General features: G+C 37.6%; 1 protein-coding gene across 2 annotated transcripts in view; it reads right to left on the minus strand.

Annotated features, from left to right (window-relative positions):
* The window catches only part of PPP1R1C (protein phosphatase 1 regulatory inhibitor subunit 1C), a 96,225-nt gene that overhangs the window by 1,187 nt on the left and 68,596 nt on the right, over positions 1-26,442 (minus strand). The gene's annotated exons all lie outside the window — the stretch shown is intronic.

Below are 26,442 nucleotides of genomic sequence, written 5' to 3' on the forward strand. Positions count from 1 at the left end.
AGAGAACAAACATTGGCATACCTTTGCCTGCTGTACAGGCTTATGTGATCTGGCCGCTCCCTACCAATTTGGCCTCATTTCTCACCAGCCCTTCCTGCTCTCGCCTTTCACAGTAATTTACTCTTTAACAATACAACCACCTCTTCCCTCTTCCCTGATCAGACCAGGTTCCATCAAGCACCCATGCGTTTCTTGTTCTGTTCTCTGACAAATGGCCTCTTCCCACTCACCCCCTTGGTAACCTCCCACTCATCCTTCTGGTCTCAGCTTGCCTCCTCTGTGAAGGCTCTCTAATTCCCATGTAGAATGACCTAGATCTCTCTCATATTTCCCCCACTGCTCTTGGATCCCTTGCCCTGGTACCAATCACCCAATAGAACCGAAGTTGTGTATCTATCTTTCTCATTAGAACACACTTCTTGATGTCAGGATTTTGTAGATTCACTTTGGGGTCCTAAACTCAGTGGCTGGCAAATAGTAGGTGCTCATTAATATTTACCGCATAAGTGGTTGATAGAATTAATGAAGTAACAAACAATTGGGTATATGTTTTTGGCCATTTCACACTAATGTACATTCGGATTTTTTTTTTTCAAAATTAATTCAAAGTTGGAATATAAATCAGAAGGCAACTACTACAGCCATATCAATCTACAAAATTATCTTTATACTAGCTGTCACTGTGCATACAGGAAATTTTATACATTTTTTTTTTATTGTAGAAAATTGGCTTATGAGGTTTTTGTAAGTACTACTCAAAAACATACCAGTTAGAACTGATAAATGAAAGGAAGTTGCCCCTCATGCTTGCTATGAAACAAAAAAAACTCGGGGGGAAAGTGTGGTTTTTCATGCACTGCAGAGTGCTGTTTGGCAAAGAATGACATCTGTGGGCTTGGTGGATTATCTTGCAAAAATATTTGATCAGTTGTAATAATATTTAAATACTTTAATTTGATCCGCAAACACAGATCACTCACAATTCCTGTTGACCCAAGACTTTAGAGAGACATTTGTTAGTAACAAATGGAACTTTTTTCATCTTATTGCAAATTACATGGGAAAAAAACCCCCCACAAAAAAACAGAAGTCCACATGCTAAGGAGAAGGGAAGAGAGTTTAAAAAGCATCCAATTAATCACTGTGAGAGTCTTCCATACCTGAGTCACTGACCTCCCAACAACCCCATAAGATAAACACCTGGATGGTGAAATGTAGACTCTAAGAAGATAACATTTGTTCGGGATCCTAAGGGTAATATAGGTATAAGAGAAGGTCTGACACATCATAGTCCCTCGACCGGTGTAGGACAACTGGCTGACTAACTGACTGACTCATTAAATTCCACTCTCAGGAGATTCCAACTTATTTTCACCTTTAGCTTTTTGAACACTGACCTAGATTTTCCTAACATACTCTAGGACTTACCAGAGTTATAGTACCTGTTACCCTGGCTCAGATGATCTCGGGATTCCCTCTAAAATATTAGAGCCCAGTCCTCATTCAGCTGTCTGCCACTCTCGCTCCCGAGCTGAACTTGTCTGGGCCTCCAAGCTCATCCCTTTCATCTGCAAGGTGACTGACTACAGAGTAATAAAGCTGCGTCTAAGGTAATTTCCTTTAAATTAGGGTTAATAACTTAATGTCAACATTGATTTGTCTATTTTAGGGGGTTAAACATTTTTAAAAAATCAGTAACCAAAGTATCCAACTTACTAAATCACTAATCAACTGTTAATTTTCCATACATGAGTATAGGTCTCCTTGCTGACCTGATCCATACTTAATTCATTTTACAATATTAAAGGTCACAAAGTTATATAAGTAAGCTTTTTCAAAAGTAAAACCACCCAGGCAAACCTTGGAAGGGCCTTTCTTAGCCTTAGTTGTGTGTGACACTAACTGTTTGTAGGTAAAAGGTTTTGATGAGGCAAGAGTTGGTGACATCACAGAGATGCTCTGTAGAACATTTCTATAAAACCACACATGTTTTGGCTGCCAAAGCAGTTTACACTAATGGCATCTTTCCATTAGATAATGAATCGTTGCTAAATTTGTGTTTTGAATCTTTTTTTTTTCCTATCGGCAATGTTTATTTGATTATAGGTACAATAATGCTGAGATTGAAGTGTAAAATCTGTGAAGTCTAATAAATCTTTCTCCCCATCACCCTCCTCCCATCTCCAAACACACATATACTTTGTTTTTAAGTTTCCTTTAAGCCCTCTTTTGGTATTTGAGTGATTATGGAGGTGGAGGGAAATAACTTGGTTTGGGGTTGATGAGATTCTCAGCCTCCTCCTCTGCCAAGTGCTAATGCTCAGGTAGGAAAACACTTCCCCCGCCCAGGGGCTGACTCTCAGCATGGGCAAAGGGCCTCCTGGAGACAGCACAGGCTCGGCCAGCCCTGCACTGAGCCGAAGTCAAAGGACTCCCCCAAAACATGCAGTGTAGGTTCTTTTCTCCGTAGCAAAATGCACACATGGAAAAGGGGACCACATATAAGAGTAGGATATGCAGTATGAATACATGAAGGAATGAAAAAATAGAGTTTGAGGAAAGGAAGTAGACTAAGTAACAGTTAAAGGAAAAGAAATAAGCATTGCCTCCAAAAGAACATAACACTCATGCTCTTCTCCACCCTGTAGATCAGGAGGTTAAATGTGAGTTGGGTAAAGTTGTAAAGAAGTGGCTGAGTGAAGAATTATGAATAATGAATCCATAGAAGGAGGCTTGTACTTGGCAAACCACAGGTGAATATAATTACCAATAAATTTGGAGGGGGAAAGTCAGGTTTATTACATTTGTAGATGGCACAAAACTTGGGAGAGAAGATGACATAATGAATGACAATACAAGCAATATTCCAAAAGGTTTTAATTGCTGGAGAGATGGCCTAAGCAATTATGGTAGAGGTCAACAGGAAGTTTTGCTTTTAGAAAGATTATTTTCAATAAAAAATATAGAGAATGAGGGCAACCTAAATTACTATAGCCAGGGGTTTCAGGTGACCACAATTTCACAATGACCCAGTAGAGTCACCTGTTTCTAGGAACAGAGATCTTGGAGGGGTTGGTGGCATTCCTAACAACAGAGTCAGCGGTTTAAGAGAGGGAACCACTCTCTAATCATGTGTTACTCAGAAATTTTCTGGAGCATGCTGCCTAACTCCTTTTTTAAAACTATGTCTCCATTGATTTTTTAAGAGAGAGAGGAAGGGAGTCAGAGAGATAGAAACATTGATGAGAGAGGAACATCGTCAGTTGGTTGCCTCCTGCACATCCCCCACTGGGGATCAAACCTGCAACACAGGCTTGTACTCTGTCCCAGAATCAAACTGTCAACCTCCCGGTTCATGGTCTGACGCTTGACCACCTTATCACACTGGCTGAGCCATGCTGCCTAATTCTTGACTCTGAATTTTAAGAGTTTCATTGAAAGAGATAATTGGGATTAAAAGTAATTTTATGGAGTGGGGGCGGGTGGACAATGAGGTGATAAGGACACATATGTAATACCTTAATCAATAAAAAAAAAAATAAAAGTAATCTTATGAAATCACTTTTCTAGAAGAATTAAATATGAAACTAGAATGTTTAACAGAGAGAATTGAGAGAGGACAAAAGAAGCTGCTACTGAATTCCTAAAACACTGGAGAAAAGCAATTTATGTAGCTCCTGGAGGCAGAAATAGGGTCACTGGTTAAAATGTATGTGGTGAGGACTGATTACAGCCCAATATAAAGAAAAAAAATTCCTAAACACTTTATGTTTGCCTAGCAATAAACATGGGAGTGAGCTCCCCACCACTGAGTGTGTTCAGGTCAAAGCTACATTCTGATCTCTAAGGCAAGTTATAGAAGGAACCCTGCATTGAGTAGCAGGGTGGAGAATAGCAATTACACTGACCCTGAGATGTTATTAATGCACAAAGGAGATCTTATTTTTAACTGAAAAATTAGCTCTGCTGTGAGTACTCTAAGTTACAAAAGGTAATTATAATAGCAAAAGTTACAAAAAGTAATTATAACATCAAAAGACATAACTTTCCCAAATCTCTATATTTTAAAACTAATTCACATTGGCAGTAGCACATGTAAATAAGTTCATTTTTTAAAACTACATACTTTAGATCTTAGAAATCATCTGAAAGCCCTCTAATAAAGCTGTGGGTGGATTATAAAGAGCCTCTGACCCCTATTGGAATTGTATTTATAGTTGTATTTGTGCCTTTTGGGGGGAAAAAGGTGCATAGTTTTAAAATTGTGAATATGAATCCTAGTCTAATCTCTACAATTTAAAGATGAAGGAAAAAATTCAGATGGCAAAATGACTTGTTTAAATTCACAGAGCAATCATTGGCTGAGTTGGGACACAAACTAGGGTCTTTAATTCCTATTGGGGGCTGTTCATCTGAGTCACCAGGACTCAATCTTTCATTGTCATTGATCTTTTTTGAAGTTAAAACCAGAAGGGAAATTTGATTCACAGTATCATGAGACCCTTCTTATTATCAGGCTCTTTGGAAGGACATTACATGGCTGATAGATTAGATGTAACATTTCAGTCTTTGCTGTTGTCATTGTTTTGGAGAGAATTCAAGAAATACAAAACTTTGCCGAAACCAGTTTGGCTCAGTGGTAGAGTGTCTGTCTGCAGACTGAAAGGTCCCAGGTTCGATTCCGGTCAAGAGCATGTACATTGGTTGCGGGCACATCCCTGGTGGGGGGTGTGCAAGAGGCAGCTGGTTGATGTTTCTCTCTCATTGACATTTCTAGCTCTCTATCCCTCTCTCCTCCTCTCTGTAAAAAATCAATAAAATATATTTAAAAAAAGAAAAAAGAAAGAAATACAAAATTTTACCTTCTGGGAGTGTTTCCAGCATAGAAGCAAGTTACAAATAATGTTCAGGTTACTAAAAAGAAGCAGACTTTCTCTCTGCTGTGCTCAGATCTGGGACTAGATCTGGGCAGCACAGAAATGATATCATGATTTGTCTGTGAGATGAGACATAGTAGCCATCAAGCAATATGAGTTAATATAAAAAAGCACACCTCCCCCCCCCCCCATTGTGCGTTAAGTATGAGAGAGACACAACTACAGATCGGATGGTGATGTAGGTCAAGGGATGACGGTGTGGGCATCAATGAAGTTAATTTATTGAAGAGATGTTATGAACCAGTAGAACAAATAATGCATTTGTAAAGTTCTGATGTGGTAAAGAAGGTCTCCAACTCAAAATGTAATTTGGACAGCCATTTCTTGAGCAGTGGACTGCCTAGAGTAAAGGAAAGAGCGAATCTGATTTCTATAGGAGAAAACTAATTGCAAAACATGTTAGTTTTCTGAAAGCTTGCTATATACAAAAGAGTGATTCCAATGGCCTTAGAAAAACAGTTTTCTAATAGTTCCTGTGTTTTGACACTTCAAATTTTATCAAAATAACCATGCTAGGTAAACTTGAGAAATACATTGAGTGGCCAGATTATGATGATCTCTGAATGCATAATAATCTGGCCACTCAGTGTATATCCTTTATAATAAAAGGCTAATATGAAAATTGTTCCCTCAACCAGGAGTTTGACCAGCAGGCAGGCCAGCCAACTGCCCACATCCCCTCCCTCTGGCCAGGCTGGCTGGACCCCACCCATGCACAAATTCATGCAACGGGCCTCTAACATATATACACACTGAGTGGCCAGATTATTATATATTCAGAGATCATAATAATTGGCCATTCAGTGTATATTTAACCTATAATATGGCACAGCAAAACTCCTTAGGAAAGCCCATCATCTCTCAGATTAAAAACATGCTTTACTTTTCCCAAAATGCTTTCACATGTAGTTTACTTAATCTTCCTGTCATTGATTTATAATGAATAGCTACACATCAACACACCAAGGATCACAGACAACAAAGGACATTGATAGCATTCCAAAGCCAAACACATATATTCAGAACTCACCTTAAATCGATCTCTTTCTACTTTATCTGAAGTAAACTACATACACACAGCACAATTAATCTCTGTTCTAATATGGTGATTGGTCAGTTAAGACAAACTGTAAATAAACACGCAGGGAAGCATTTTTCTGTAGGTGAGATGATGTGTAATATGCTTCTCTCTTCATAATATGTAAGAATAGGGACAGCATGCTTATTTGATGTCCATCAGTATTATATATTTTATGTATATGTTTATCTATCATATATTTTACTAACGCCAGTGCCCAAAAGCCTTAGCAAAAGATTTAGCAGTAAATACCGAAGAGGGAGGAGGTACACTTATATACTATTGTTAAAAGTGTGCATTCAAGTAAAATCTTTGGAGTGCAATCTGGTCTCGCTTATCAAAATGTAAAGTGCTCGTGTCTTTATCAGTAAGTCTGAGGTTGGGGCCAGGCAAGAATTTATATAAATTTTGTGAGGATCCTGCTACTCGGCCTAGGATGAGAGCCACGTTGATAGGCTGAGAGCCTCTTTTGCCCTCCACAGTCAGGTGCCTCTCATACCCCCGTTTTCTTCTTAGCTAATGCATTCCCCGTGGACTCAGAAGTAGAGTTAAATTTTAAGCCTGCACATAATGGAGCTAAACTGTGTTGGGCAATTTCACTTTAGATAGAGACAGAACGGCTCCCTAGCCTGTGAGACTTGACCGCTATTGATTGGACACAATGGCATGTGTCCAAAATCAAGAAGGCACCAACCAGCAAAAGTCAGTAGTTAGCCTTAAAAGCACTAAAAATGAAATGATGAAAGGGGAGTTGCATTTATAGGCACTAAAGTAAATGCTGTCTGTGTTTCTTAAGTGTGTCCACAGGATGGTGTCCTGTGTGAGTATGTTTGAAGGCTGTCTCCCAGGCAGGGTACTTTCTCATGGAAGCCATGGTACCTACAGGGTACCATAGGCTGTTTGTTGCCAGTATATACCCAGTCACATAACGAGGTGATCCAGTTTTGATTCTAAGTTCACAGAGAAATTTTCCGGCAACAGCAGAGCCTGCTGGCAAGAATAGACCCTGATTAGACTTACTGATAGCTCCTGGATATAATCTGGGAAAAGACCATCCCAAGCAGCTGGAACAAGAATTGCAAAGGATTTACGTTTGGAGCGTGCCTGCCATGGCCAAAGAGTAGCAGTGAGCCTGGAGTGTCAGAAATGAGGTGAATGATGGAGAGTAGAAGAAGGTAAGCTTAGTGAGATGAAAGCAGGCAGGGAGAAGGAGCCTGCCCAGGGAGTAGGACCTTATGGGACATTAGAAGAGTTTGGCTGTTATCCCAGGGAGCAGCCACTGGCAGGTGTTTGTTTTGTTTTGTTTTTGAATAGAGGAGCAACACAATCTGTCTACATTTACAAAGAATCACTCTGGGTCTGGGCTGTAAGGAATTTAGAAGTCACCACTCTGTTATAACAAGTAAAAAAGCTTAACAAACTGGAATAAAAAAAAAACACACAAACAATACTTAGATCTGTTCAAGAAGTAAGGTCACAGGGCAAATCACTGCCACAACCCGCCAAAATATGGAGAGACAGACATGAGAATACAGACAAACAAAAGTTACTGGAGCAGAACCAGAGCCAGGGGAGAAAAAGCCAAGGTGTAATTGATGAATGGTTGGGAGCTCTGAACAGGCTGAGATAGAAAACTCTGGGTGGGGTGAGAAGTAGGGGGCCTCGGAGGGACCTCATGCTTTTGTAAATTTTACCTCTGGGAGTTCTGTTAGTTTCTTGTAATAAAAGTCAAAGAAAAATCTCATGCTTCTGACCAGAAAGGGGATCAGTGGGCATTTTCAAAACTAGAGAATTCTGTTCTTATAAGGCCTCTCTCCAGAGGAAATTTGTTACCACAGCCTAACATTCGGAGGTTTTATCAGAAACTAACCTACCTGGGGGAGGGAAATGCCAGTTCCACTCTGCTTTGGTATTAGGTGTCACCTAATGGGGGGAGGGAGGCTGAGATGCACTACTGAAGGTCATAGAACAGAGGCACAGGTTCCCACAGTTATTGCATATACTGTTTTGTATTTTTGTATTTTAATTCTTCGCTTTTCTGGAGTTTCTATTGTTACATATTTTTTAAAAAATGTTTTATTGATTTTTTTTACAAAGAGGAGGAGAGGGATAGAGAGCTAGAAATATCTATGAAAGAGAAACATTAATCAGCTGCTTCCTGCACACTGGGGATGTGCCGGCAACCAAGGTACATGGCCTTGACCGGAATCAAACCTGGGACCCTTGAGTCCAAAGATCAATGCTCGATCCACTGAGCCAAAATGGTTAGGGCTCTATTGTTATATCTTTAAGGTCAAGTATTCTTTCCTCATCCATGTCCAGTCCACTAAAGATTTGAAACTACGTACCAACTCATAGGACTAGCACTTTCCAATTAAAAAACTATTCTCTACAAAATAATAAGAAAAGTTAAAGTTTTAATTTTTCATGATGCTCTTCCTTTCCTTAGGTAGATCCCAGTTTCTGATCTTTATAATTTTTCTTCTATCCAAAGAACTTCTTTCATCATTTCTGTCAGGGAAGTTCCATGAGCCACAAATTTCCTCCACTTGGGCATAGTGCGGATTCTACTTCTATAAACTGGCCTGGAAAAAATACCACTAATGGTATTGATTCTGTATATTCATAGATCCAAATCCCTTACAAGTCATTTTTCATGACACAACCCATTTTTAAATTGGAGGATGTGTGTTCTAGAGATTCACCAACAGCGCTGCCAGATTATAATCAGAAAGAGCCGGAAATAAAAGGTATGATGCTCTCATGAGTGTTTGTTAATTTCTCAACAAGCAGCATTATCTCCCAGGCATTCCTGATTCCTGATATATTCTTTATGGGTATTTCTTTTTTTAAAAAAATATATTTTTATTGATTTCAGAGAGGAAGGGAGAGGAAGAGAGAGATAGAAACATCAATGATGAGAGAGAATTATTGATTGGCTGCCTCCTGCACACCCCCTACTGGTAATGGAGCCTACAACCCTGGGCATGTGCCCTTGACTGTAATCAAACCTGGGACCCTTTGGTCCACAGGCCAACCCTCTATCCATTGAGCCAAACCAGCTAGGGTGAGTATTTCTTGTTTAGTCTTTTGGGCAATATGCGCTACCTTCCCCATGTTGGGGTGAAAAACTATTCTCCCACTCACCTTCTCCCAGGAACCACTCTCTCCACACTCCGAACATGGGTTAAGCAGGCCAGGCACACCTGGCCTATGCTATGCCAGTCATAACCCTTTCTCCATGATCTTGCTGTCAGAAACCAAGTCATCACGAGAGAGTTTTTAAATTATAGATAGTACAGGATATTAAAGTTGTTTGCTCTTGACCATGTCTGCTACTTAAGGAGAGAATTGGTCTGCAGGGGACTGTGGTGAGGATCAATTTGACAGGCAAAATGAGTGAAATAGAAGAGATGGCGGCCTCATTGTTTCTTTGTTTTCTGAGGCTCACTGCTGTTCTTGCAGTTTAATTTCCCTTAATAACATGAAGTAACCAGTAAACTTTCAATAGATTTCCCTTTGCCTAGGCTAATTAAGTATGTTTTTTGACATGTGGAACACAAAATGCCCTGAATAGTTTTTTCTCTGTGTCTTATATCTTTCCTGGAATCTCCTTTTGAGGCAGGAGACAGAAGGGAAATGAAAGACAGCTGGAGTATTAATTTTTCTTTTTCTTCTTTTTGTTTTTGTCGTTGTTTGCTGTTCATATCTCCAGCTTTGAAGGAAACTTATGCTGAGCTGACCAGACAAAGGCGGGAAATGTTTCATTGTGTCTCAGGAGTATCTTTAAGTTACTTCTAAACCTTAGACTCATTACTGAAATTAAAATAATAGAGAAAATTTAGGATAGTTTTTTTTCACAAAATCATTAATTGTCTCTCTATAGGCAAGGCATCTTTTGAAGGCTAAGTATCATAAACTAGCAGACCAGAGGTCAAAATTACCACCACTTATGTCATGTTCTCCTTGGTCTTGAGGCAGTAATTTTATTACTACAAAACCCTGAGCATTTATGGTTAGTTCTTGCCATGTGGATTTTAAAATAGCCATGAAAGAATTTGAGTGATTCAAAAAGAAGTGTTTTACCCAGAAGTGTTCCAACCTAGGTTTATAATTCGTCAGTTTTCTCAGGTTAAATATTTACTTCAACAATTATGGAGATGACATAACCAGATAGCGACTAAGAAAATACAGCAAAGGTACTTTTTTAAAACCCTCTATTAAATTAGCTCATGCTTCAACCTTATCATTATTTCAGTTTGGCCTGGAAAATACAAGTAAACAGAATCCATAGTCTTGATGCCATAATGGTTTTTGTTTCAATTTATCATAACAGGTAATTTTAGGTAAAAGTGAAGTTCAGTTTAAGCATAACTTATCCCAACTGCCCAGTGGGGCATCCAATCCATCTTAGAGTGTAGGACTGTTTTGGAAGCTTGGTCCTCTTTCCTTCCTTTGCATCTTCATTCTATATTATTAATATTTATAGTTATCACCAGCTAACTTGACATGAGACCCCCTCTACCATCCATTTTATTTTTCTGATCTTAATGCTATCATCCTGTCTAATAATAATAATACCTTATATTTTTATAACACTTTTCAATTTTTCGAAGAAAAGGATGCATGTCATTCTATCCTTAGCATAACACTGTAAAGTCAGAAGGGTTACTTCTATGATCCACATTCCACATTTCATAATAATGAAATGAGTCACCCAAGTAGCTTTGTCAAGTCAATATCAGAAACAGCACCAGGACTCAAAGTTCCTGAATTCCAATCTAGTTCTTCTTCCACTATGGAATTTAGTTTCTCATTCCCTTAAGGCCAAGATATCATTCTTCTAGTCCCAGGCTATTTCTTATTAAGGATCCTACTTCATGCCTTGCAATATAATAGGGTGAACATTTTAGCATCTTTTTCCTGAGGAATATACATTTCTTTATCATATCTCCAAAGAAAGGTTTAAGTAATGGCAATTTTAATCCAGGTATCAAGAAAGTCCACCCTAGGTGGAGATAGTTTAGGAAATTAGGACTTTGCACTGTTCCTTACATCATAATAGTTAGATAGGTCCCTAGTCTCTGCCTATTAGTAGGACTGATTCTACTTAGAAATAAGGCAGATAGTAATTTCAAATATTCTGAAATGCTTTCCTCATAAATTATGAAAATGTCCTAGGAATTCCCGTACCAATGTCATTGCAGCATTGCAAACGACCTTTGTCCTGATTTTTCTAGAAATTATGATCACCAAAAGAATGTAGAGACACATTACATCTGTTGCAAAGTTGGTTACTAGAACCAAATTTTTCATGTGTGTTTTTTCCCCCCAACAAAATTATTTTAGGGAGCTTATTATGATCTCCAATTATTTTTAGATATTTATTCTTAGGGTAATACTCTCTGTACACAAATAACTGTAGATTAGTGTGTACTGAGACAGTACAGCTTGTACCTTTTTGTTATAGACCAGATAGCATAATAAAAAGCCACATCCATTATATTTGACAAAAATCCAGAAATTTATTTTGTGCTTATGCAAGAATACTTTATTACTTATTATGTAAAAGTAGTATGTGACTTTTGTTGGAAACCCAGTAAAGTACAAAGTGGACAATAGATCATCCATGATCCCTCTATTTAGTGAAAAACGCTATTAACATTTTACCATTTCCCCTCAGCTTTTATTCCAGACATTTTTGTCATGTTATATCAAAATACAGTATCTTTCTTACTTTCCCCATTTAATATTATATCACAAAATTTTCTTCTTGATATAATATGGTGAATCGTTAAGAAATTTAATAAATAAATATATATTAATGGTTTTGTAGAATATTCTTGTTTGAATGTACTCTATTTCATTTACTTTTTAGGTTCCTTGAAAATTTAATTTATTTTTAATTGAATTTATTGGGGTGACATTGGTTAATAAAATTATATAGGATTCTAGAGTACAATTCTATACTGTACAATCTGCATTTTGTATTGTGTTTCAGCATCCCAAGTCAAGTATCTTTCCATCTCTATTTATCCCCCCCTTTACTTTTTTTCCCTCTGGTAATCACTATACTGTTTTCTGTGTCTAAAAATTCCTTCATTTTGTTTTGCTTTGCTGAATCCCTTTACCTTCTTCACCCAGTTCCCCAAAACACTCATTTGAAAGAATATAAATATATATTCTTTCAAATGAGTGTTTTGGGTTTCTTCAGATATATTTGCAGAATTAGAATCGATGGGTCATAAGACAGTTCCATTTTTAACTTTTTGAGGTAACTCCACACTACTTTCCACAGTGGCTGCAATCCCACCAACAGTGCATGAAGGTTCCCTTCCCTCCACATCCTCGCCAACACTTGTTTGTTTATTTATTGATGACTGGTGTGAAGCGATATCTCATTGTGGTTTGCCCAAGGAGATCTATCAGAAAAAAATATTGCTACAAAAAATGTCTGCGATTTTACAGCCTATGTTTTCTTTCTGGGAAGAAAACATATAAATCTTTCATTTATTTTGCGTTTACACTCATGTGTCATCATAAGAAGCCTCATCCATCATACGGGACAAAAAAATCCAAAATTAATGAGCATGTTTTTCTATTTCCATTACTCAAAAACTCTAAAAGAAGGAGGGGTTGTGTTTCAAAAATATATTTGTAAGGTTTTTGGAACTCAGTCTATTTTTCTAGAAGAACAAATGTAACAATGTGGGAGAGTTAGTTTTATTTTTCCAGGCTGTTGACATACAAGTCCTCCAGAGGAAAAGATCTACATCTGATGGTTGGATAAACTCATGCATAGTGAATGCTGGGGCTTTGGGGCCCATGCGGGGGTCAGAGTAAATGGTAAGGTTGTTGTGCCTGCCAAAGGGGAGAAATACTTGTGCTTTAGGAAGAGAAGAAGGGAGTGGGATCAGCAGTAGCCGCGGAGCTTCTGAAAGAAGGGACGAGGAAGAGAGGACATCTGTTGGGTGCTGTGTGAGGAAGAAGAGACCTGAAAGAAATGTCTCGTGAGAAACTGAAGAGAGCTGACATTGGAATATTTGAGGCGAAACCCTCTCCTCGGTTTATCTCGTGAAATTCAGTAAATTCTATGTTGTTACTTACACATGTGTGAAATGAATTTTTCTGGAAGAACAGGAAGAGAAAAGGGACGGAACCTAATTTGTGTTTTATAATAAGTGTTGAGGAAAGCTTACAACACCTGTTTAACTCAATGAACTAGAAATGTAAAACCAGGAGCTCCATTTTAAGGCAAATCAAGACTGCTTTGTTTCTGTGACCAAATACGTTTCAAGTTACAGTGGGAAGTGTCAGAAACAATTTCTTCAAATTCCATCTGAACCATGGAAAGAGTAAAGGGGTGAACCAGGCATTCTTTATCCCAGTAGCAAACTAACATTTTAGTCTCATGCCAATTCACTCAAAATTGGTATGGGGGGAGGGAAGTGCACAGTGCTGGATTCTCAGTCATTTAGTCTATGTATGAGTGATTCCCTAACGGTTATGTTTCCCTGTGATTTACTTTAAAACACTTCAGGAAAGAGAATATGCTATGTGTGAGTACATGTGTATAGGAGTGTGTTAGGTTTATCTACTTCTAAGGGATGGTTGACTAATATTTCAAGTACACTAATAAGGCTAATACCCCAGTGATAGTTTGTTAGCATTTGAAGGATTCTAATAAAAAATCTACATCAGAGGAGCATCATTTTTAACTCCAATCAATATCAAAAAGTTTATTAGTTAGCATATGATGTGCTAGAGATAATTTTTCTTCAGGAAAATGAGTGGCGTTCAAGCTATGTCTATTGACTAGATGCACTGAAAGAATAACCTTGCACTTGCATGTAGAGGGCTTTAAGATCTGATAACAGAATAGCATATATTCTTCAAAGTGGAACATAGCCTTGGATTCCAATTTGTTCTGTGTGCAGTCTTTGTCACCATTTCTTACTAGGAGTTTCAATTAATTCGGCCACTAGGAAATTGTCTCTTTTGCCTTGGGGAAGCCTTTAATGGAAAGGCCCAGTTGGAGAACTTGGAAGAACAGAGGGCTAAAATGCACTGAGATTTCAGAACATCTTGTATGGCTTTGCTTTGTAATAAATGTTTGCATGTGTGGCAAAATTAAGAGACAGCCATGGTGATAATCTAAAAGAAAGAAATTGGCCAAAACCTGTTTGGCTCAGTAGATAGAGTGTCGGCCTGCGGACTGAAAGGTCCCGGGTTCGATTCCAGTCAAGGGCATGTACATTGGTTTTGGGCACATCCCCAGTAGGGGGTGTGCAGGAAGCAGCTGGTTGATATCTCTCTCTCATCGATGTTTCTAGCTCTCTACCTCTCTCCCTTCCTCTCTGTAAAAAAATCAATAAAATATATTAAAAAATAAATAAAATAAAATAAAGAAATTGTAGTAAAGGAAACTGAAAATAGATGGTGTCCCCAAAAATGTACACACATTTTAACAACTGATTGCTCAATTTTGAAAATGAAATGTATTTTAATAGACACTGCTTTTATGATTATTCAAAGTGAGTGTATAGATTTTTATGGGACACCCTATATAAAGGCATAGAGGCTGCTGGGACCTTGACATACTTAAGAAAAAGGAAGAGGGCATTGAAGACTGAAAATAGGAGTACACTTAAAGCCCAGTGGAGAGTTGTGAAGGCGGGTGAGAGGATAGGAGCAGACAGGTTTGATAGGGCCTGATTAGCCATGTTGAGGAGTTTAAGCAACAGACAAACCTCAAAGATATGGTGGGTTCAGTTCCAGACCACTGCAAGAAAGTGTATATTGCAATAAAGAAAGTCATAATCTTTTTACTGGTGGAGGAACTTGCCTTCAATTCGTAAAAAATTTAACTCTGTAAAGCATAATGAAACAAAGCTCAAAAAACTGAAATAAGCCTGTGTTTCTAAGGACATCAGAAAACCCAATTGGACACAAATTATTTGTTATTCCAAAGCTATCAATATCACAGATTGCAATCACATCTGACTAAAGATGTGATTACCTTCCTGTTACCAGTTAGGTAACAGAAGTGGGTAGGACAGCCGTACTATAAAAATAACAAAGGTTCAAGTTCAATAATAAACGACAATTGACAATAGACCTAAGAGTATGGCTACTATATTGACTGGTGAGTACTTTGGCAAATGAAGATCATGTGCTTCATCTTGTGAGTCTATGTGCTTGAGGGAGGTGGGGGAGGGATCAACCTCAAATCAGACCCAGGCAATTGTTGTCCTGAAGAGATGTGAGTCAAGTGTTGCCTGTCTCCTTGCTTTCTAAGACAAGCCATACATCTGAGCCTTTGCATTAAATCTATGTGTAAATGATGACAACTAATAATAAAGAAAAATTATTATATGGGATAAATAAACCATGTACTGAAACAGGGTTCATGGCTTCCATGAATAACCTCTGATGTACATAAGTGAATGCTTAACTTTCAGCATGTATGAAATCTCTCGTCCACCAACTTTCTTAACTCAATGGGCTCTTATTAAGCATTATTATTTCATTTCTCAGCCTTTGCCATTATTAAATAGGACCCAGTTCACTCTTTAGGATTCAACTTTTCTTGCCTTCCGAGATGCAATTCTACTGGTGGTTCCCCTACTACATTTATTAATTTCCTGTCTCCTTTATGCTCTGCTTTTCTGCATTTGCTGTAAGTAAAATGTAAGTATTCCCCAGGTCACTTATTACTTAAGATTAGAAAAAAGATCTTCACGAATACAGGCACCATAAACTCAACATAGCCAAAACTATATAGTTATTTATTCTCTTTCAATCCTGATTATGGTTAACTACTTTGGTATTTATTTCTGGGAAAGGAAGGTAAAATTTTCATCTGCCCTTGGAAACAGACTGCCTCCTATTATTTTCAAATTTTAGAAATTTTTATCTTTTTCAATAACAGTTTATATCCTCATGTAACTGTGAACACAGTGCATGTATGAATAGTGAATTTGAGTATTCAATATTCAGTTTGCAAGTTTACATGTTGTGGGAGACTTACTGGTTACTATCTAAAATCATTTAACTTTCAAAACCTGGCATATTGCCTAATTTTATTCTTTGAGAAATTAGGATTATATTATCATGTCCGGAGGAGTACACTTGGAGTGTTTTCATCTTTTCATCCTAGACCAGTGGTCGGCAAACTCATTAATCAACAGAGCCAAATATCAACAGTACAATGATCGAAATTTCTTTTGAGAGCCAAATTTTTTAAACTTAAATTTCTTCTAATGCCACTTCTTCAAAATAGACTCGCCCAGGCTGTGGTATTTTGTGGAAGAGCCACACTCTAGGGGCCAAAGAGCCATATGTGGCTCACAAGCCACAGTTTGCCGACCATGGACCTAGACTATCTTTTCAAATAAGATCCAGTTTAAATATTAATACAGCATTTAAAGAAACTGAATTTACCTAGTTATCAGAGGTTAGAGCGGAAAGAAATTCCTGTCTTGTTTTTATCTGCATAAATAGCAAATGTTGCCAAAACCAGTTTGGCTCAGTGGATAAAGCATCAGCCTGCGGACTAAAAGGTCCCAGGTTCAATTCTGGTCACGGGCATATACCTGGGTTGTGGGCACATCCCCAGTAGGAGGTGTGCAAGAGGCAGCTGATTGATGATTCTCTCTCATCAATGTTTCTAACTCTCTATCCCTCTCCCTTCCTCTCTGTAAAAAATCAATAAGATATATATAAAAAAAATAGCAAATGTCACATAATTTATCACTTGTTTAAGGTTGAAATAACATCCTTCACCAATGAATTCTCTGCGGCCTCACTTTAAGAAAGTATATTCAACTACACAGCTTCATCTCACATACATACACAAACACAGCTTTGTAGTTCAAGATAATTGCTTTTTAGTAATGTGACATAACATCAGGTGGAAAAAATGAATTTTGGTGATGGTTCCAACCTGCAATCCAATTAGAATTAGCATATATCTTTATACAAAATATTTTATTGGATAGGCTTGTTAAGTTTCCATAGACAAGAATGTCCAAATGAAACAAACAGCATATATCCTAAAAGAAAATAAATAAATTTCTCCTTGAGAGACTAAATATTTATGCTTGAAAGAATTTGCTATTGGTCAGGTGTTCAAACAAAAACACATTCAAATGTATAATTTATAAAAATGTGCGTATTGAGAGAATATACAATAAGTGTGTGTGCAAATGGCAGTTTAATTCATACTAATGTTATATTTATTAATTTATATTAAATAAATATAAATAGTTTTAAAAATATTTTTGCTACTAGTAGATAATTCTGGCCACACACACACACACACACACAAAACGAAAAAAAAAACAAAAACAACTCAGGAGATTATTCACCTAGAATAGAAATTATTCTATTTAATTTTCAGAGATTGATATGTACTATTATTCATTTTAGTAATAGGAAAGTGTGTGATGGCTAAGACAAATTGCTACCAAATTACACAGCAATATAGTGATGGCTATTGTCAAAAGAACACATTATCCTATGAATACTTGTGTGTGCTTGAAATAATACATGCTTTACACTGTGTAATGAAAATGAGACTTTGTATACAGAAATTTCTATACCTGCGTGCATTTACAAAAAGGCAAAAAAAAAAAAAAAAAGCTGAATGTGAGACAATCCATAAAAAATTATGGTACATGAAACATTTATCTCAAATCTGGCAAAATTTTTAAATTTCCTGGAAAAAGGCTAGCTTTTCCAACTTGCAAACGTGTGTATCTCACAAATGCTCATGCTTATGCTTGGAACAATTTAAGATTCCAAGAGACGTGGGGTAGTTAGGCCAGTTAAAACCGCAAGTAAGAATTACTCTCTTCCTCTTACTACCCTTCCAAGCTGCTGCTGAGCGGGAGTGGACTTTAAGGATTTGGCTTTCTATCCACCTAACACTTCGAACCCAGAGTGACTACTGATAGCCCGTTTCGCAGAAGAGTTTAGTTGTTTTGGGGTCGAAATAATCTAAACAGCTGGGATCTGTTTCAGAGTTGTCTGGCTCCAGCTGGACATACTTTGAAAAAAAACGAAACTCTTGTTCAGAGCAGGATTTTCACTGTAGTCACAGAATTTGGTTTACAAGACTGAGACATAAATGATGTTTCTGCACAGAACTGGTTGGACCTGGTTGTCCAGATAGAAGAAAGCCTAGCTGCTTATTTTTTTCCTCCAGCATTTAAAATTGTCTCATTTTATTACAAGGGCCCAGAGACCTAGGCCCTTTCAATAGAGCATGTTTATAGTGTGCTTGCTAGTAGCAACCCTATTAGCAAATTTGTTGTCTTAGTCTTGATTATATTAAACTAAACATGTAGAGCTAAGAAAAGAACACATTACTAAAAGAGGAGGCAAAAATATAATCAATGTAGCTGAAATATCCACACAAGTTTGCAGGGCAAGAGGAATAGAGCGATAAAACTGCCAAACCCTCCCTCAGTCAGCCTTGGCCTGACACTCAGTCACAGCCTAGTCAGGGGAAATCCCATAGATCTGTGATGAGAGCCTCTCTTGATGTCCCCATCACCTTGATGTTACCCATGAACTTCATGACCAAGCAGGCGGATAAGTATTACTTATGGGGTTGCTATGTCTGAGTATCAACAGCCTTCCTCCAAATGTCATCAAACTATGGTTTCCAGTTTAGTGACAGTTTAGAAGTCTTTTGAAACTTAATTGTGAACCAGGAAATTTCTATAGGAAGAATCCCCAAAACTTGTGGGAGGTACCTGTTTTTACTAGTATAAACCCAGGCAGTCAGAATCTATTGTACTAACGGTCAAGTCCCCACATAGGAAATGGGGAATTGTTACAAGGTGAGCTTGCATTCTTACTGGTTACCCCAGGAAACCACGGAGAAAATAATGTTTAAGGCAGTTGTCTAAGAGATCTATCTGTAGGACTTTAAATCTTCCATGGAATATCTGTCTATAATTAGGGAAAGCATATCGATTTTTAAATTTCTAAAATTAAAGTGTGTGTGTGTGGGGGGGGAACACACAAAAGTTCAAAGCAACTACTGAGAGCAACTAGTAAAAAAAATACATCACTTAAAAGACAGCCAACAAGAGGCCACTCTTCTCCTCCCGGGTGGTGCTAGCATTTGGACGAGGTCATTTTATTGGTAACATTTGAGGCCATGTGATTGCCACTGCTCCATTTCCCAGTCTAATGTTATGTCTGTGGGGGCTCATTAAACACTTACTAACTTCGTGTAGTCTGTTCAAGTTTGTAAGTATTTCCAGTTTGGAGCAACAAAGATAAATATGGTATCATAAACTATGGACTTGTGACCAAAAGTTGTATCATGATTGATGAATCCACTTTACATTCTCAGTCATGCCGCAAATCTTTATCTAGTATACTAAATGCTATATGGTGTACTAAGTGTTCAATATAGTAATATCTAAGTTAATGCTATCTAAACTTGCCTCAATAGAGGGGGAGAGAGATTCTTTATGTGATTTTTGTATCACTATATACTGTCCAATTTGTTTGAAGAAGACTATATTCTTTATCAGTCAAGAAAAATGTACTCCCTAAATATCTGTCATAAGTTATATCTATCAGACATTTAGTAGGTTTTACATAGGTAGTTACTATACTAACTAATAAGTTTATGTTTGTAGAATATTGTGGAGATATATAGAGAGACATAGGCATAGATATGTTCATTTATGTAGTATACAAATGTAGAACTTCATTGTTTTAATTTTTCAGTTCCTATCTTGATTTAAAAGTCTTTCATACTAGAGAGAATACAATTGTAATTATTGTATTCTCTTCGATTTTAACTAAAAAGTTGATACCATACAAGGGATAAAACAAGTATCATTGTAAATCCAGCTTCTTTCATTTAATGTTTGATGATGGTTATTTTCCCCATGTTATATTTATAACAGATTCATAAGCACAGAATTCTGTATTAAGAGGTTTGAACATTTTTCTGTTCCTTGCTAAAGTGGTACCAATTTATATTCCAATAACAATGTATAAACTTTCATTTTCTCATATTTCCCAAAGTTTGAATGTTATCTTTTAAAAAGAGTTGTAAATATATAAGTTGTTTTATTTTTATTTCTTCAATTATAAAAGAGACTTAGCTTTTTTGTCTGTTCAGGGACATTAATGTTTTCTATAAATGTTCACATACTTAATTCATTTTTTAAAGAAGTGACTTTTCAAAAAGTAACTTCTGCTTGATTTATGAGAGCTCTTGATATAATGATATAATCTTGTCTGCCATTTTTTTCCAGTCAGCCAGTTATTTCTCAATGATGTTTTAGTTTTCAAAATATTTTTTATTCATTTTATAGTCTTTTTTTTCTCGCTTTTCTGGGGGGTAAATTCTTAAATTTTCATTTGCGTCTTAGACATATTTTGTAAATATATTTCATATGTATCCACCTGGTCTTGTAGTTTATTTTATACCATCATTCCTTTTTTTTAATTCTATGATACTTTTGAGTTTATTTTTATGTATTTATCAATGCACTTTCTTTGATCAAAATACTAACCTATACTGGAGGGCAAAGTAGACCAAACATGCATGTTATGTGATCAGCTTTCTTTTCTGTCTTTTTTCTATTTTAAAACAGTTTTCCTTGCAGCCTGTTGCAGTGTAGTTTATTCACTGAAGGAATATCAAATATTTGAACTTCAACAAATATAACCGAAGTTGATTCTGTCAGAGAGAGCAGAGAGTTGCCTTGGGCAGCAAATTCTGTAGGAATCATTTTTATTGTGAAATGCTAACGGCAATAAGATACAAGATATTTCCCATTTTATCTAAAGTGAATTGAACCAGAATTCAATTATCTCTTAGAAGTATCATGTTTGGCACCCACATTCTTGTTTATATTCCTTTGGGGGCTGGAGGGTAAAGCTATATAAGTTACTGATGGGCATTTTAGAAAACAATTTTTTTGTAACTACTCATTTCCTACAACGAAGGACAAATATTCAGAATATTTTACTTTTATTGTATAGAGATACGTGTGCTTATGTGCATGGAGATGAGTGTGTATAAGAGAAAACTTGCAAAATAAAATGGATAAGGAAAATTAAATTTTTATCTTTAATCTAGTTATTCCACTGTATTGATTAGAAGACTAGCCAAAAACCTACAAACAATTGAAAATATGAAATTTTAATTTTAATTTTTCCTAGACTTGAGCAACTGGAGAAACTAATGGGATCTTAAAAGCATAATTCATGCTTCAAATCTCTTTGACTCTTAAACCTACGTAAGGCCTTTCCAGAATCCACTCTGCCTGGTCCTGCGCCAAGGTGCTCAGGACTTTCCTGGGTGTAAGGATGTAGCCCCAGCGTGCTCACACCGAAGTTCGATTCTGTCCTACCAGGTACCGTGGTCTCCCACTGGGTGTCACCAGACTCCACTCAGTGGAGCAGCCTCCATCAGGTACATATTTGGTTCATAAAATGTTACCAACTAAGGTCCTCCTGACACCAAGGCAGAGGATTGTCTGGGGCAAAGTAGGAAAGAACGTCTCTTTTCCTTTCATGTTGCAGTTGACTAAAGTACTCCCCTCCCCCCTCATTAATATTGCTTAAAAGAAGGGAGGAAAAAGTGAAAAAGTATGAACAGCAAAATGGTAATAAATACATGTCTTTCAACAATTGAATCTAAAAATCAAAATAAAAGAACAAGGAATCTAATGAACAAAATAAACCGATGAATAAAATAGAACCAGAGGCATGAAAATATGGGAAAGACTGACCAATCTCAGAAGGAAGGTACTGTGTGTGTGTGTTGGGGGACGTGGGGGGAGAAGGAGGGGGGGAAAGAGATTAACCAAAGAACTTACATGCGTATATGTATTACCTATGGACAATAGGGTGGTGAAGGCCTGGGGTGGGGTGGAACCAGTTGGAGGGGCAATGGAGGTAAAAAAAAAGGGGGGGGGGGAAACATCTGTAATACTCTCAACAATAAAGATTTTTTTAAAAGACCTTCGATTGTCCAATAATGCTTTTACTGAAACAACTCTTTCAGTCTCTTAGTTTCTTATTCATGTACCTAGTCTCTCCTAGTTTTTCTAATGCTCGCAGGGTCAGCAATGTACTCTAGCCCACATTCTTCTAGGACTCAGGCCAATAAAGAGAGCCAGGAAGAAGTGTGAGTGACAGAATGGCCCCCGTGCTCAGAATCAGTCTCTCAATGACGAATGCTTTCTTACCAGGTCAAGCAGAATCTCAGGGATCCTGACTCCTTTGTCCTTCAGAGTCACTTTACAACTGTGTTTTCTGGGCCGAACACATGGAAACATTCTTCAGAGACAACGCCTCATGATTTTGTCAGGCATAATGAAGATCATTCTTAAAAACCCAGTGAGACCTTTGCCACACAATATTTTCATAACAGTGCTCCCTCTGATCGCCTCTCTAAGTGCTATCACTTTAAAAGCAAACGACTCCCAATATCACGGAAATGCATTTGTCTGTTGCTTTATGAGTGTGTTTCTGTCCTTTGTATGGGTGCAGTGAGAATTCCTAAGCAGCGCATGAGCTTCTTATGAGCAAAAAATGTCAGAGTGGTAGTTAAAGGGCAATATATATCCCTGTGCAAATCTCAACATGTTCATATCTGCTTTGTCAAAGTAATAGCTCTGTGTTCATGTCTTTAAGCTGCTAAAAAGGGGCATTTTTTAAAAGGATGTGTGTGCACATGTGGTTAGAGCTTTTCTGGTATTGATTTTCCCACTAGCTACAAAGTTTCTGCACATGAAGCTTCTCTCCTAGACATTTATGACAGTAAGTGGGATATTGGTAATATGTAGACTAAAATATGCAGTTATGGCAAGATGAGCACGGCCTTACACAGGATACATGTATGAGGTGTATGTGTCGAGCTGTCTGAGTGGCTTTTCAACCACACACTTTAGATCCAGTTAATGTAATTGCTGCCAAGAACAGTTGTTCCTGATGGCACAATATTTTTAAAGGAAGCTATCCATGTAGCTTTTAAAAATAAGCTGCATGAAAGCTCACCTCTGTTTTATTCCTCTAATTGTATCTCAGAATCCAGGCTCTCTCGTTCACTTTATTGAGTGATCACTTTCATCTGATCCAACATTCTTCAGAATCTCAGCTTCCAACAGGTGCTGAAGATATGTGGGTTTATTCCAGCATTAGAACTATAAGGATTTCAAGAGTTTCTATCCCAATGCTCAAATGGTGTCTGTTCGGGTACCTCATGTAACCCCTGCACCATAATGGATTACACCCACTGATACATAAAATCTGAGACTAGAAAAAACATATAATACTGACAGCCACCATTTATTGAGTACTTAGTACATGCTATTTAGTTCTCGTAATACATCTTACCCCCCTTTCATGGATAGGGACACCAGAGAACACTGAACTCAGAAAGAACACACCTCTTGCCTAAGCAGTTGTCCTATAGCAACTGATGACTCAGAAGCCAAATTCTACCTAATGGTTGTACACACTGCACCCAAACCACACTGCCTTGCGAAAATGCAACCGCATCTGCAACTACTCTGTAAGTGAGATGGACAATTAAGCGAAACAGCAACCAATTCGGTACAAGAATTTTAGGGAATTAATGTCTACATGATTCTAAAATTATATCTAATAGCTAATGCTTATTGACATGTATTGGGGACATAGTATTACTCTGAAGAATATAACTTATAGTTTCCTCATTTCATTTTTATGATCGTCTTATGGGTAAGCACAACCTCAATTTACAGATGACAAAACATCGTCGACAGAATTAGAGAATTTAAATAACTTTCTCAAGGTGGCATTTTACTGATAAGGAAACCGAGGCCAGAAGTGTAAAATGTCTGGACAAAATCTATTTCAGATCGCCATGTCTTTGTTTACATTTTACAGATTAGAAACATAGTAAATGTTTTCCTTATTTCCCCCGCCCCCAAGCTTCTCTTTTCTCTATAATAGAGCTACTAAATAAGGCCATTTTATTGTAGTATATTATATCCCATAATTTTGATTAAATCATAAAATAGACCTATTCTCCAAATTAAAGGAAATGTAGTTATTTTTCTGCTCTCTAAAACGTGTGTGTGTGTGTGTGTGTGTGTGTGTGTGTGTGTATTTACTGCGATTTATGGTGTGACCAAATTATGCTACTTCTCATGTACATGAAAGTTAAAGAAGGCCTGACCTGGACAAGGAAAAGTGAGAATACAACAGGTGCATTGCTCTCAAGGTACATTCTATAGGACCAAGTGGTTTATTAGATAAGACAACAAAGACAGAAGAGTTAGAAATGTTGTTGAGACTTTGAATCTTGGGAAACGAGGGATGGGCAAATGGGGTTAGCAATGTCTCAAGAACTGGGGAAACTAGTGGTTCTTATTGGGAGTGAAAATGTAAGCAACTTTAAATGGCTTGAACTCAAAATACAGTGGACCATCAGGGGAAGCTATCTAGCGGGTATTCACAACTGGGCTCCTGAACTAATACAATTTTAGCCATCACCTTAGCTAAAACACCCGTGTCAGGCATTGCTCTAGGCTTTAATTCCAGTAATCCCTTTTATCCTCAAAACTACCCTCTGAGGTATGCAGTGGGTTGAATAGTGACCCCCTAGTATTCAGGGCCACTTGGAACCTTAGAATGTGACCTTGTGTTACAAAGAAACAGGGTCTTTGCAGAAGTAATTAATATGAGGTCCTTGGTATTCAGTATCCTCCATCCAATGAGGGATGTCCTCACAGGAATAGGAGAGGACACACAGCAACACAGTGGAGATGTCTGTGAAGATGGAGGCAATGTCACACCTGCCGAGGTACATTGGGGCCACCGGAGCTGGGAGAGGCCTGAGGGACTTTCCCCAGAGCTTTGGAGGAGAGCATGGCCCTACCGGTTACTTCGTTTCAGACTTCTGGCCTTCCAAACTGGGAGAAAACAAGTATCTCATACAATTTAGCCAGGGGGTCCTGGGAAGCTGATACTTGTATAGCATCGTTTTATAAGTGAAGAAAGTGAGGCACAGATGCAGTATTCCATCTCCCTCTCAAGGTCAGACAGTCAAGAGACCTAGACTTCAAACTCAGATTTCCTGGCTTCAGCTGTTTGCACTTAGCCACTATTATACTGTCTCTATTATTTTTTTATTACCTGATAATAAAGAGTGAGCTAGACTGTGTACATAGAACTAGAGACAGCAAGCCATTCCCTGGAGGCAAACTGCCGCTCAAATACATAAACATTAGGCTCAAACCACTTTTCCCTATTTGTTATTTGATTATAAAACCATTGTTTACTGTGTTATAAAACCTTAATAAACTAAAATTACTGTGATAATCTATAACAACATGATAATCTAGGACAACATCCACAATGCACCATCTAAATCCTTCTCATCAGAATATATTGTTTACCTTGTTGCTTTGGAACCCAATTTAATGGGTTTCTGGGACCTACAATTTTGCAGGGTCAACTATATTTTTGATTTTATCTCTGTATCATATGACTGGATTGTAGACTGTGTAACTATGATGAAGTCAAACATAGTAATTTCTTTCAAGAAAAACTATGTGTTTTATATGATTGAACATATTTTACACTTCCAGAATTTTGAGAAAGAAGTTATTTCTCTTATTTGGTTGGTGTGAGCAGAAACCCAGATTCCTCAAGAATAGTGTTAACTACAACCAATACCCAACTACCACAGGACAGGCATTACACATGCACTGCTTTATTTAATCATCACAACTCTGAGGATTTTATGTCCAAGTTATAAATGTGAGCAAGGAAGAACAGAGAGGATAAGTAACTTGAAGAAGGAGGTTATGCAGATTTTTGTCACAGTTGGAATTCGAGGCCGTTTCTCTGATCTCTGTCCACTTTTTCTGCGACCTTGGCTATACCCAATGAAGATGGTCACTAATGCCATACAGATGAGATGTGCAGGATTTTCATTGATCAGTTAGAAAAACACACACTTTCACTTCTTTACATCTTCACTTGCCGCCCCTCCCTCTGTAGATGGAGTAAGGGAAGCTGATGTCCTCATGAATAATCCCCTGCCTTCTGGAGCTAATAGAATCGTGAAACTTATTTTGGTTGAAGTTGTTCAGAAAAATTCCCTGCTCATTGTTCTAGCACCTGCTTTTTATTGTATAACAAATGAAGACAATACAGGCATACATAACGGTAAAACGATTGAACACGACAAGTTAGGTGGCTCACAACTTAAGAAACATTAAAATAGAAGCCTCTCCGTTGCTGATGTCTTTAGCTTCTCCTCACTGAATACCTAAAATGGCACATTTTTCTCCTAATGGGCCCTAGTTCCTAAACATTATTTCTACTTACACTCTTTAAATGTGTGAACCAGCAGAGGGAGCTATATGGTCACATGCAATCTGCTTGTTT

The sequence above is a fragment of the Pipistrellus kuhlii genome, unplaced genomic scaffold (genome assembly GCF_014108245.1).
Source record: "Pipistrellus kuhlii isolate mPipKuh1 unplaced genomic scaffold, mPipKuh1.p scaffold_m20_p_7, whole genome shotgun sequence".
Classification (NCBI taxonomy): domain Eukaryota; kingdom Metazoa; phylum Chordata; class Mammalia; order Chiroptera; family Vespertilionidae; genus Pipistrellus; species Pipistrellus kuhlii.